Source organism: Odocoileus virginianus, chromosome 28 (assembly GCF_023699985.2).
Source record: "Odocoileus virginianus isolate 20LAN1187 ecotype Illinois chromosome 28, Ovbor_1.2, whole genome shotgun sequence".
Classification (NCBI taxonomy): Eukaryota; Metazoa; Chordata; class Mammalia; order Artiodactyla; family Cervidae; genus Odocoileus; species Odocoileus virginianus.
In genome coordinates this window covers 5214337-5226690 of record NC_069701.1, presented here as the reverse complement: position 1 = coordinate 5226690, position 12354 = coordinate 5214337, and the positions used below count along the sequence as shown (strand labels likewise).

The 12354-nt window shown below is 37.8% G+C and overlaps 1 long non-coding RNA gene and 1 other non-coding gene across 4 annotated transcripts in view; one reads left to right on the top strand and one right to left on the bottom strand.

Annotated features, from left to right (window-relative positions):
* Nucleotides 1-1371: 1371 nt before the first annotated feature.
* On the top strand, nucleotides 1372-1478 carry LOC139031938 (U6 spliceosomal RNA). The gene has a single exon (XR_011484488.1). It is a non-coding gene; the product is annotated as a U6 spliceosomal RNA (small nuclear RNA).
* A 4045-nt stretch (nucleotides 1479-5523) lies between these two features.
* Nucleotides 5524-12354, bottom strand: part of LOC110130802 (uncharacterized) — a 55123-nt gene continuing 48292 nt past the window's right edge. For 2 of the 3 annotated variants that reach the window (XR_002311973.2, XR_011484270.1), the window contains exons 4-5: nucleotides 9018-9198; nucleotides 5524-7874 (exon numbers count right to left, since the gene is read on the bottom strand). This is a non-coding gene — a long non-coding RNA (uncharacterized lncRNA). The remainder of the gene's footprint in view (nucleotides 7875-9017; nucleotides 9199-12354) is intronic. The other variant, XR_002311975.2, reaches the window with a different exon arrangement.

Sequence of the window (12354 nt, the reverse complement as noted above, 5' to 3'; positions counted from 1 at the left end):
TAGGTGGGCCCCCCAGGGTAAAGCAACTGGAGATTCATTCCCTATGGACCAAAATTCTAAGACAAGAATAGCAGGACAATTAAGAGAGAAGCCTGGGCCCTGTGCAGACCACATATTTCTTGTTCTCGAAGTCAGGAGACCTCCCTGACCACACATGTGCTGAAAAGGCTCCTTGGAGGTCAAAGAGCAAGCTATGTCAAGGGATTTTCTCTATCCATATGCCTTTTTGGTAAAATCCTTCTTGGCTAAGAGGTGTGTGTGCACACATGGGCGGTACTGAGGTACACTAAATATGGACTGTGAACCAGGCAAATCAAAATGACTGGCCAAAGGAAACCTGGAACAAATACCCCACAAAAGTAATTCAAACTACCATGAGGGCATGACTCAGTGACCCTCTCTCTCCCTGAGTCTGCCCAAGTGTCTATCCACACGCATTGTACTTTTTTCCTCTTAAAAAATACCTTGCTTGTGTACTACCTTCTGTCTTTGTGGGAATTCTTTTCTGCAAAGCCAAAGAGCCAGGGCACTTGTCATTGACCACTGGTCTAGTGTTTAAGATCTGGTGTTCTCACTGCCGAGATCCAATCTCAATCTCCGGCTGGGAACACAACCCGCACTCCAACTGATTTCAGGTTGAGGCCATTCAAGATCAATTATATTTTCTGATCTATTTCAGATCTCAGAGCAACCTCAGGCTTGTATCTGTTGATTTTCATTTTTCCCATTGGAGAAATGACAAAATAAGCAGGCACTGATTTATTACATTATGAAAATAATGGAAAGAGAAATAAACCTTACATTTGTTTGCTGGAGCATACTTTGAAGAGCCACTGCCAAAACTCTACAAGTAAAAGAAAGACAGGTTTAGGCATATTTTTAGAGAGAATACTCTAGCAAAGTATCGGTTAGAGAAACAGATGCAGGATCAGAGAGTAGAGACGTGGAGAAGAGTTGAGTGATGGTTTCACATGTCCAGACAAGAGATGATGACTTTTTAAAGAGGAAGCAGTGCACTCAGGATGAAGGAAATGAGTCAGGGAATAGTATTTTTGAGGTAGCGTCTTGATTAGATGTTGTAAGGGAGGAAAAGTAGCCTTCCCTTCTAGTTCTTGAATAAGAACATTTCTTCCTCCACTCCCCTTGATAAAAAAATTAACAAGAAAATAAAAATGAGTAGCAGTTTCATAACATGAATGTCTCCTGTATGCGTGAGAGATACCCAGGAAAATTGAGTATCTGAAATGGCCCAGTTCAATTCTGTTCAGTTCAGTCACTCAGTCGTGTCCGACTCTGTGACCCCATGGACTGCAGTGCGCCAGGCTTCCCTGTCCATCACCAGCTCCTGGAGTTTACTCAAACTCATGTCCAGTGCTCACTTCGGCAGCACATATACTAAAATTGGAATGATACAGAGAAGATTAGCATGGCCCCTGCGCAAGGATGACATGTAAATTCGTGAAGCATTCCATATTTTTGGATCGGGTGGAGAGGGAGGTGGGAGGGGGGATTAGGATGGGGAATATATATAAATCCAGGGCTGATTCGTGTCAATGTGTGGCAAAAACCACTACAATTTTGTAAAGTAATTAGCCTCCAACTAATAAAAATAAATGGAAAAAAACAACAACAACAACTCATGTCCATTGAGTTGGTGATGCCATCCAGCCATCTCATCCTCTGTCATCCCCTTCTCCTTCTGCCTTCAATCTTTCCCAGCATCAGGATCTTTTCCAATGAGTCAGTTCTTTGCATCAGGTGGCCAAATGCTCTCCCATCAGAAAGTTTGCATGAGCCTCTTATCCCTTTTCCATCAGAGGGCAGACAGACTGAAAACCACAATCACAGAAAACTAACCAATCTGATCACATGGATCACAGCCTTGTCTAACTCAATGAAACTATGAGCCATGCCATGTAGGGCCACCTAAGACAGATGGGTCATGGTGGAGGGTTCTGATAAAACGTGGTCCACTGCAGAAGGGAATGGCAAACCACTTCAGTATTCTTGCCTTGAGAACCCCATGAACAGTATGAAATGGCCCAAGTCACCACCTTAAACACAATCTCCAGTTAAATACAAAAAGGGATTTTGAGGGGTTGGGAAGAGTGAGTTATGGAGGGCTGTCAGGAAAATCCAGTTAACAAGGGTACGGTTGTTAATGTAGGTTTAATTCCTCCCTTCCCCATCACCATTGATAAGAGCTTTTAGATAATTTGTCAGCCTCCTCCCTCCAGAGACAGTCATCCTTAAGATGGAGATTTCCCTTATAATATGTGTCTTTTACAAAAGGATAACTTCTACTTGGTTTTCAGAGCTTTTCTGTGTCTGCTATTGCAAAAAAAAATAATAACCAGCTTGACAATCTTTATGAAGAGAGGCATATTTTGGGGGTCACAAGTTCTGCTCCCCTTCATGGCTTATTGGTCTAACTGGAAATATCAAAAAATTCTACAAATAGCTCCTAGATTTTTCTGCTTAGGAAGTTAAAATTCAAGAGAAACAATTTAGGAGTTATAGATTTGGAAATACTTTTTAAGGAATATTTAAAACTATTCAAGTTTAGATATCCTCTCAGGGAAAGAAAATAAGTATATTAAAGGAAGAGATTGAGAATAGAACCTTGAGAAATCTATTCATAAGTGACAATAATAGGAAGAAATGCAAGTGAAGGAGAAGGTAGAATGATCAGGGAAGGAAGAAACAATGGATAACCAAAGTGGAGAGATTTTCAGTAGAGAGGAGGAAGATAACAGAATCAGTGTGCAGAGAGACATCAAAGAATAAGAACTAAGGGCAACTCATCGCTGCAGCTCTAGGGATCTGCCACTGACCTGGGAAAGAGGTGTTTAGTACCTAGAAGGAAATTATAGTCAGATTAGAAGATGAAGGGAAGTGGGCAGTGAAATGAAGGCAGGGAAAAGCCATCCTGAGAGAGTCAAGAGAAAGTTTTTCTTTGAAACTCATCAAGCTTCTTCTTCTACAACTGAAGGAAGAAAGATTTGATGAATTTCAGGGCAGAAATCAAAGACTGTCACAGCGTACAATATGGGCATGGGGGCAGGACTTGAGAAGAGGTACAAAAGAGCAAAAGCACATGGTGCAAGAGAAATGAAAGGATGGGATGGGACTTCCTTGGTGGTCCAGTGGTTAAGAATCTGCCTTGCAATGTGGGGGATGCAGGTTTGATCCCAAGTCAGTGAATTAAGATCCTACATGTCCTACATGTTGTGGAACAACTAAGCTCTCATGCCATAACTACTGAGCCCACAACCAGAGAGTCTGCACCGCAGGAAAGATCCCACATGACACAATAATCATGCATGCCACAACCAAGACTCAACACAACCAAATAAACATTGAAAAAAGAAAAAAAGAAGAAATAAAATAAAGGAATGAAGTGTACAGACGCTTCTTCCTCTGAAAAAGGGAGAGATTTTCTAGCTAAGATAAAAGATCAGGTCCTCTGCCAAGAAGTGTGTGTGTGTGTGTGTGTGTGTGTGTGTGTGTGTGTGTGTGTTTAAAGTTTGGAGTGTTTGTAGGAAAGATGAAAAGGTGCACTCAAGGTCCAGTTGAAGTTAAATAAATTTAATTTGTATTTGACTAGAGAGTCACAGAACTGTGATTTTTTTCCCTAGTGATGTCACTCTCAGAATCTAGGAGAAAACATTATTAATGAAACTTACTGGATTTTGAGTAGAAAAAGATAGGGAGGAAGTACTTAGGAGATTAATAAGAATGCTTTCTCTATGTGTTAAAAGATATGAAAAAAAATCACAACATCAGTGCTTTCAGCATTCCACCTTCTTCATGATCACAAATCAGATGGCAAGAAATAATCATAAGCACTTGATTGGAATTGGATCATTAGTTCAGTAACCATTCTAAAATTGGTGTGAGTGTGAAAGTTCTCATCTCAGGGGAGAAATAATCCCTGTCATCAACTTTCTATAAAAGTAATTTTGACACCTCCTCAAATACAGTAAGTATTCCAAGTGATTTATTATCTGTCATAACAGATTCAGGCTCAAACTCTGGATACACCTTACTCAATGTCAATCTGATCTGTAGAAGATAAGCGGGGCTCTTGAGGTTTCATGGTCAGGGAGAGAGAAAATCAGGAAGGGGGGAGTTAACTACAAATATGGCAAAATTTATTTCTCATTGCTCCAGGGCCTACTGCTATAGCATGCTTGAATAGAAGTTCAAAAAGTAGTGTCACTAAGAGCATCACAGTAAATGAGAAAAAAAAACATACACAGGGTCCTCTCTGACAGATTTGGGGCACATCAGTCTTTAAACTCTCAGAGATTTCATTCTGAAATCTTCAGAAGCTTCCATTCCAATGCTTACCTCTTTCACCCGATGAGGCTTTACTAAAAATAAGAAGAAGAATTAAAGTTGCTTTCATAAGAATATTGATGCCTATAGTGACCTTAGAGTGGTTACAGAAATAATCACCTGTTTTTTCCACTAACTAGGAACCAAGAGTGTTCTGTTACAAGTATCCACTCCATCTGTTCCCTTTTTTAGTAGATATAGCCCTTTTGAGGGGAAGGTGACATTCTAAAATGGGAAAATAATCTAGAAAGAAATGAAAGTCATTTGCCTGGCAGATCTTAGGGATTTTTCCTGATATGTGGCCTTGCTTAATTAGGCTAAGCCTAATTGAGAAAGAGGGGATTTTACAAGGGCTTCCCTGGTGGCTCAGGTAAAGAATCTGTCTGCAATCCAGGAGATTCAGGTACAAAGATTTTGTATGTTAAAATAGCTAAAGAATACCACCAGAATCCCCCTCTCCAATTCTTTCGTCGTCTCATTATTATGGAAATCCATATAATGCAAAGGATTATGAGCAAAGATTTGCAATCTTAACTTTTCCAATGGCCTCCTCTCATCTTTCCAAGACTTACTCCAACTCAGTTCAATTCAGTCGCTCAGTCATGTTTGACTGTTTGCAACCCCATGGACTGCAGTTCGCCAGGCCTCCCGGTCCATCACCAATGCCTAGAGTTTACTCAAACTCATGTCCATTGAGTCGGTGATGCCATCCAGCCATCTCATCCTCTGTTGTCCCCTTCTCCTCCCACCTTCAATCTCTCCCAGCATCAGGGTCTTTTCAAATGAGTCAGTTCTTCACATCAGGTGGCCAAAGATGGAGTTTCAGCTTCAACATCAGTCCTTCCAATGAACACTCAGGACTGATCTTGTGTTTCTTTAATATTCTTTAAAATGTATTTGGAAAACATGGAGAAAACACAAAAGGTTAAAATCTATTATGACTGCAACATTTAAATTTTAGTTCTATAATGATATTAAGAACTTCCAATACTTTATAGCCGGCAGCAATCACAATTAACTAGCCAAAGTGTTAGTAAGAACGTAGGGAGAATGCTAACACTGATTCAAATTTAGAAATGCTATATTCCAAATACTAGCTATATTAGAGTGCAGTCCCCTAATTACTAATGAAATTAATAAATTGTAAGCAATTGAGTTTATATCACCTTTTCTCAAATTTCAGCTACTTTATCTGAAAAATGAAAAAATACTCCTCCACAGGGTTATTTTGAAACTCTTATGAAATAATGTTTATGAGAGAAATATTAAAGTGCACACATATGATAAAAGCAAGATATTTGTTGAATATTTATATAGTAGCAATGACTATTTGAAAAAAAATGAAATTAGATAAATAGTGCCATTTACAATTGTATCAAAATATATAAAATTCTCATGGATAAACCCAATAGAATATGTGTGACAATGTGTAAAATTTGTATGCCTCAAACTGCAAAATATTGTTGAGCTTAATCTGGCTTCATATTAGCATCTTCTGGGGATGTTAAAACTTTAATCTTAACTTCAAAATTAAAGTTTCCTGACTTTTGCCTGGTTTTCTTAAATGAAAATCTTTAACAATGGAGCCTGGGAATCCTCATTTTGCCAGAGTTTGCAGGTGATTCTCCTGTATTCAGGTCTGTATTCAGGTACTGCATTCAGGTACATTTCTAAACTAAAGTGAAGTTATTTTTTCTACTAGTTTGAAAGAGGCTTTTACTTCCTCTTTCTTCCCATGAAGTACCTTTTCAATATGCTTCTTATTCTCCAAAGCATCTAGCAGATACCTTTATCCAATAAATAAATATTGATTTGAATAGAATGTTTTCACAGTAAGAACCAGTGAAAGGGTAGGAACTAAGAAGGTATTTGGAAGATCTTGGTTTTCAATAGTGCTCTACTTTTTATCATGCTAAAATTATACTTTGGAATCCGAGTCTCACAAACTTGTTGGGAGTGGCAACGTGAAAGCTACTGTGCATAGAATCAGACTGTTACCAGCCCAGCCTCTGGTGATGAGTAGAGAGGTGTCTGGGAAGAGGTAAAAGACTGCATGCATAGCAGTCTCACCGAGTTAATCATCATTAATGGTTTGAGGGAAGAATAAATGGGAGTGGGAGAAAATGGAATTCACAATGGAATGGGCTCTGAAGGGGCCTCATAAGAAAACACACATGGGCAATCTGCTTTCAGTTGATGGGCAATTTTCAAATGCTTCATATCTTGAATTCTTTCAAGTTTCTCACAACAGGTAGGGATGAAGGGTTTAAAGGGCATTAAAAAAGGGTCAAGAAAACTTGCCTCTCTTCCTTGTTCTGCTGCTATCTAATTTTGACTATTTGATTTTATCGCTTTTCCCCTTATTTTCCTGCTCCAGAGAATGAATGGAATTATTAACATATCATCTTTAAGTTCCTTTATTTCGCGCCCCCCCCACACGCAAAAAAAACCTATGCTTCAAAAAATTTTGGTATTCATACTGAATGCGTGGTACATGAAACAGATTCAGGTGAATAAGAAATTTGTCACTGAGCTTTAGAAAATGGACACCAAATCCTTAAGGAATTCTTTTAACTTCAATAAGTATAAACGTTACTGAGAGGGAGGGAAGGAGAGAGAGAGAGAAATAGAGAGAATACACAGCAAGACACAGAAGGGCACAAAAGGGGTGAAGGGAGAAGGCAAGAGAGAGGACAGAGCCCCGGAGAGAAAGAGGCCAAGGGAGACAAAATTCAACTCTGGATCGTGTGCCAAAAACGATCTACCATAACACTGATGGCATCATGGTAGCGATAATCTGTACTGTGGCACCAAGAAAGACATAGTATAAGGTAAACTTTGAGAAGCTTGAAAACTGAGGCAGACAGTTGAACAAGAAGGAGGAATTTATTGCTGTTCACGCTGCACTGACTGATGTATTTATTCCCTTTTCCGTATCTCTTTTAGCTTGCATATTGGGACCTGTACCCGGAGGTCAAAGAGATATCAAAGAAAGAGGCAGACCACTCCAGACTGGTAGGAGGCTGATTTAATAAGCAAGGAAACTTACATATGAAGCTTGCCTTGGTGAGTTTGAGATAAGTACATTTTTCCATACCTACCTGACAGAGTCTCATATACACACATAAGTTTATATAGAGGCCTTAACGTGAATAATTAATCATATATATCATCCAGAAGGTCTCAAAAACACATTGTTCTCTCAGAGCCTTGAAAATGGCTCCTATTGTGGGAACGGTGGGCAGATGTGCATTCCAAGGACAGGGGAGGGGTGAGGACCCTCTGATTGCCTGGGGCTGGCTCAAGGGTCAATCAACGGTCTTGCCCTCTCCATGACCTCCTCCAGCGATCCTCATAGTGGCTCTCACAATCTGGGGGGGCAGGATTGGTGTTCAGCAAGTTCAAACAAAGAGACTTCTTCTTTTCCTCTATTACATCAAATGTTGCTGTCTTTTTAGAGCTGCTTATTTCTTTCCTTTAACCTTTCTTTTTTTTTAGTTTTTCCTCATATTTCTCTTCAATCTGGTAAATTTCTGAATGACAAAATAATCTGAGTCAAATCCAGTTGCATAGTCTTCAATTTTCTCAGAAAGCCTATGATCTTAGAGACCTGGATGAAGATTTTAGACAGAGACTGAGAGAGAATACGCCTTGTGGACAATGCAATTCAGGTTAATAGGAATTGGTGATGCTTGCAGTTCTAATTTGTTTTAGACCCGTCATCCTTGCTGTCTCAGAACACAGGTATAGAAGCATGGACGTGGGTTATTCCTTTTTATGACTGGGTAACATTCCACTATAAATGTGCACTGCATTTTGTTTACCCATTCATTCATTCATTAATAGACACTCGGTATGTTTCCACTATTCTGGCTGTTTTGGATAATGCTACCATAAACATTCATATACACATTTCTATGTGAACATATGTTTTCATTTCTCTGGCATATAAACCTAGGATTAAAATTGCTGGGTCATATGGTAACTTCATGTTTAGTGAAAACATTATGCAAAGTGGAAGCAGCCAGTAACAAAGACTACATACTATATGATTTCACTCATTCGAAAGTACAAAATAAAGAAATCTTTAGACAGAAAGTATAGTAATGATGGCATAAGGCTGAAAGTAGAGAGGAGAATATAGGGGATAAAGGCTAAAGAGTGTGGGGTTTCTTGCTGAAGTGATGAAAACGTTCTAAAACTGACTGTGCTAATGGCTACACATGTCTTTGAATATATTAAAAATCAATACCCATGTAAACTAGATAGCTATTGGGAACCTGCTGTATAACATAAGAAGCTCAGCTCAGGGCTCTGTGATGACCTAAAGGGGCTGGATGGGGTTGGGGTGGGAGGGACACCCAAGAGGGAGGGGAATACATGCATAGGTATGATTGATTCCCTTCATTGTACAGCAGAAATTAACACAACATTGAAAAGCAATTATATTCCAATTAAAAAAGGAAACATCAATCATAAAAGAAACTAAATACAAACAACAACAACAACAAAAAAAACCCAAAACCAACACATTGTATACTCTAAGTGAATTTATGGTATATGAATTATATCTCAATAAAGATATTAAAAATTAATGGGAAAGCATATTTTCATCAAACTAAAAAAAATTATGTGGGAGCCTTTTGGGAACCCTCCATTGGTTCAGAACCCTCTACCTGGTTATTTCTTCCAAGAATCCTCCCTGATTGCCTAGGTTGGTGTGCATGACGCTCCTCTGTGCTGACAGTTATCATAGCTCTTTCCACTTGCACTGAATTTCATGGTTTCATGGCTGTCTTCACATTAGATTGTTATCACTTTGGGAGGTGAAGTAATACCGTATTAGTAATCACTTCCCTAGGATCAAACACAGAGTTCAGTACATAGTGATAAAAAATAAACATCTTCAATGGATGAATACTGCAAATCATTTTTTTCTCACTGGAGAGTCAGAGAGTTTTAGTAAAGAAGCTAGATGTTTAACTTAGAATGTTTAATACGGAACTGCCTATTCATTTAAATGACGACTTTGACTTCTTTAAAGTGATACTTAACTAGCAAACTCCACATGCAGCCTCTTAAACTTACATCAAAGCACTTTTAGGGACACAGACAAAGAAAAATATGCATACCATCATTTAATGGACGCTTTTAGCTTAAAGGTTAAGAATTTCCAGTATTTATAAAATTGATATAACTGGGTAAGATAAACCAATTCACAAACAAATATCATTGGGTCCTATTCCTGAATCATCTCTTGAAGGACAATCCTACACATCTGAAGAAGTTAGGTAGGTAATTTCTGTCTCACTCCTGTTGATTTAAAATTCTCCCATTTAGAACCCCAGGTTTTTGTCAGAGGACAATGAGCAGCTATCTCTTACTAAATGCTATGTCTGATATGCAAGATTGTCATTCTTCTCCCCATGCCCCCAGATGTGAAAATATCCATAAAGATTTAACAATTCTAAGGAAACATTAAAGAAATGGTTGGCACTTACCCTGTTACCCAAATATAACTGGGACAGTTTGTGGACAGTCTTAGAGACATGGTATGCCATTAAAAAGAACTAAACATTGATGTCAAACTGTCAAAAAATCATGCATATTTAGTGAAGTATTTTAAAGAGGCAACAAAAGGGAAATTACATATCAAGACTTCATAATAACCTTCTTTACCAAAAATTTCCTGAAGACCTTTTAGCAGGTACCCAGAGATATTTCTTCTTTTCCTCTCTATAAAATCTTTACAAAATTCTGATCTTTTCTATGAAGATGAAAAGACTTTTATAAGAAACCAAACAGTTAAAACAAGTTATCTGTAAAGAAATAAAAATGAGGTTGGCCTCATACTTCTCTGTAAAAGCTAATGTCTGAAGTTCATGGTTATTCATCTTTATATTCTGATGGAGAAATCTGACATTAGGTGCTTCTGGAGGACAAAATAAAATCTTGTATCAGTTAGTTTAGGGTCACAGTTACTGTCACCTCTTTGCTTTTGTCTCTTTCACATTAAAGATTTCTTTGGTTATTGTGTGATCTTTGCTCACACTTCAACTTGAATTAAAAAAAAAAAAAGCTAATTGGAAAACATGAGCCACTGGGAGGAGGGGCTTGTAGCCTGTAAGATTAATCACAGGGAGTCTGAAGTAGCTTTTCAGAAAGCTTTTCAGAAACACTGAGTTCTAGGGCTGGTAAGGTTTTTCAAATAATATTTCCAATCTCTGCTCTAGAAGTTTAAAAAAAAAAAATACCGTTCAAAATCTACAAGCCAAGGAGAGGATGAGGATTGACGTTTGGGGGCTCCTTTTCAAAAACTGGATGGGCTTTTTCCCATTTCCTCTGTTTTTAACACAATACTCCACCCTCAACTGGGCACTTCCTGCCCTTCTCAGAGAAGAATCTTCTGACTTCTGCTGGCAAGACAGCAGAGTACAGGAGACCGTTTCTCAGAATTGGGGTTAAAGATCTTAGAATTTAACTGCATCTTCAGAAGACTTTCCAATAATCAAGCTGTTTCCCGGTTACCCTCCAAACCCACTTCCAGGCCTGCACTGTGCTGTCCTTGCTGAGCCCTTTGGAATTTCTACGGGCTTCCCTGGTGTCTCAGCTGGTGAAGAATCCGCCTGCAATGCAGGAGACCTGGGTTCCATCCCCGGCTGGGGAAGATCCCCTGAGAAGGGAAAGGCTACCCACTCCAGTATTCTGGCCTGGAGAATTCCATGGACTGTGTAGTCCGTGGGGTCGCAAAGAGTCAGACAGGGAGTGACTCCGGAATTTCTACAGTCCATATTCCGTAGCTTTGTTGATTTCCTTTCTTCTGGCTCGGGTTCAGTTTCGTAGACATCTGTGTTCATCCTTCACAGCTCTCCTGTCCATGATGTGTCACTGTCTCTCCTTTGAGTCATGTCCTTGTGAATTTCTTCATTTAAGAATCCCTTTTATCATGTCTTTGTGTTTAATGTTAGCAGTAAGTGAAATTAAGTATGCTTTACTCAAACCTAGTAATGAATTTATAGTTTGAAATTATCTTCTAATTACTAAGTCCTAGTTTGTCATAACATATTGCTTTTTGATTACTTTGCTAATTTTCTTTGCTAAAATTGAACTTTTTTCATGAAATCCATAAATGCTAATCCCCTACTGTCTTCCTGTCTCATATTATCTTGGTTTAGTTTTGAAATAAACTGAACTAGACTCATAAAGTTATAGCATCATTTCCCATTTTTATTATTTGTAATATAATATAGGGGTATGTGTTCTGGATGTTTTAATTGAACAATTATAAGACCAACTGGAAAAAAAAGTTGCTTTTTTTGAAAATACATAGATATATTATTACTGGCTACATTTATTTAATGGTCTTAGAGTATATTTATATTTTCTATTTCTTATCAAGTCAGTTTTGTTTATTGTATTTTCCCCTAGATGTACACACTCCATTTTGATCATAAACATTTAAACTTAAGAATTTTGATCATAAATGCTTATAAAATTCTTATGATTTTGTTTAATGCTCTCTGGATTTATAGTTATGCTTTCTTTACAATTTAATAGGGTTAACTTATGATTTCACTGGAGTTTCTTATTGGTCTTAGAAATTTAACTATATTACTAGTTCTCAAGAAAAACAATTTTTTCCATTGTCTTAAAAATCACTAATTTAATTGTATTTATTTTGTTCTACTTTCTTTGATTTCTTTCTTTTTTCCTTTAATTTCTTCAACTGAACACTTAAATCACTAATTCTCAGTGGGACCTGTATTGAAATATATGCATTTTGAACTATAAATTTCTTTCTAAGAAACATTTTTTTCCTGCATCCCCCAGGTTTTGTTACACAAGACTTGTGTTAACTCCTAAATATATGTTAACATCTATTTTAATTTCTTCTATAATTTGCACATTTATAAATATATGTTCTATAGCTTTGCCTTTTTTGTATCTAATTACTTCTATTGTAATATGGTCAGAAAAGTCATCTCTGTGATTTTATTTACTCAGTATTTTTGA